This window comes from Nanorana parkeri, unplaced genomic scaffold (genome assembly GCF_000935625.1).
Source record: "Nanorana parkeri isolate BGI_ZX_2015 unplaced genomic scaffold, ASM93562v1 scaffold2430, whole genome shotgun sequence".
NCBI lineage: Eukaryota > Metazoa > Chordata > Amphibia > Anura > Dicroglossidae > Nanorana > Nanorana parkeri.
The window spans coordinates 43,791-45,411 of NW_017308698.1; positions in this window are offsets into that span (position 1 = coordinate 43,791).

Sequence of the window (1,621 nt, forward strand, 5' to 3'; positions counted from 1 at the left end):
GAGAAGGAGGAAGAGGGGGAGGAAGAAGGGATGGAGGAGGAGGAAGGGATGGAGGAGGAGGAAGGGATGGAGGAGGAGGAAGAAGGGATGGAGGAAAAAGAAGAGAAGGAGGAAGATGAGGCACAGAAGGGATGGAGGAAGAAGGGATGGAGGAGGAGGAAGAAAGGATGGAGGAGGAGGAAGAAGGGATGGAGGAGGAGGAAGAAGGGATGGAGGAAAAAGAGGAGGAGGAAGAAGGGATGGAGGAAAAAGAAGAGGAGGAGGAAGATGAGGCACAGAAGGAAGAGGGGCTGGAGGAAGAAGGGATGGAGGAGGAAGAGGAAGAAGGGAAGGAGGAGGAAGAAGGGATGGAGGAGGAAGAGGAAGAAGGGAAGGAGGAGGAAGAAGGGATGGAGGAGGAAGTAGAATGGAGGAAAAAGGAGGAGGAAGAAGGGAGGAGGAAGAAGAAGAGGAGGAGGAGGAAGTAGAATGGAGAAAGAAGAGGAGGAAGAAGGGATGGAGGAAAAAGAAGAAGGAGGAGGAAGCGATGGAGGAAGAAGAGGAGGAGAAGCAAGGAGAAGGAAGAGGAAGCAGAAGAAGGAAGGAGAAAACAGAAGGAGGAAGTAGGAAGAAGAAGGAAGGAGAAAACAGAAGGAGGAAGTAGGAAGAAGAAGGAAGGAGCAGGCGGAAGGAGAAGATGGAAGTAGGAAGGAGAGAGAAGAGGGATGGGGAGAAGGAAGAATAATTATACTGCCTAACAGCAATGCTTCACTGCAACAAGCTTCCTTCCTAGCAACACTCACAGCTCATAGCAACCAGCATGTTATATAGCAACCAGCAAGTTACATAGCAACCAGTATGTTATATAGTAACCAGCATGTTATATAGCAACTAGCATGTTACATAGCAACCAGCATGTTACGTAGCAACCAGCATGTTACATAGCAACCATGTTACATAGCAACCAGCATATAAAAAAAAGAAGGAGCAGAAAGAGAAGGAGGAAGAAGAGGATGAGAAGCAAGGAGAAGGAAGAGGAAGCAGAAGAAGGAAGGAGAAAACAGAAGGAGGAAGTAGGAAGAAGAAGGAAGGAGAAAACAGAAGGAGGAAGTAGGAAGAAGAAGGAAGGAGCAGGCGGAAGGAGAAGATGGAAGTAGGAAGGAGAGAGAAGAGGGATGGGGAGAAGGAAGAATAATTATACTGCCTAACAGCAATGCTTCACTGCAACAAGCTTCCTTCCTAGCAACACTCACAGCTCATAGCAACCAGCATGTTATATAGCAACCAGCAAGTTACATAGCAACCAGTATGTTATATAGTAACCAGCATGTTATATAGCAACTAGCATGTTACATAGCAACCAGCATGTTACGTAGCAACCAGCATGTTACATAGCAACCATGTTACATAGCAACCAGCATATTACATACCAACTAGCATATTACATACCAACTAGCATGTTACGTAGCAACCAGCATGTTACGTAGCAACCAGCATGTTACGTAGCAACCAGCATGTTACGTAGCAACCAGCTTGTTATATAGTAGCCAGCATGTTACATAGCAACCAGCATGTCACATAGCAACCAGCATGTCACATAGCAACCAGCATGTCACATAGCAACCAGCATGTCACATAGCAA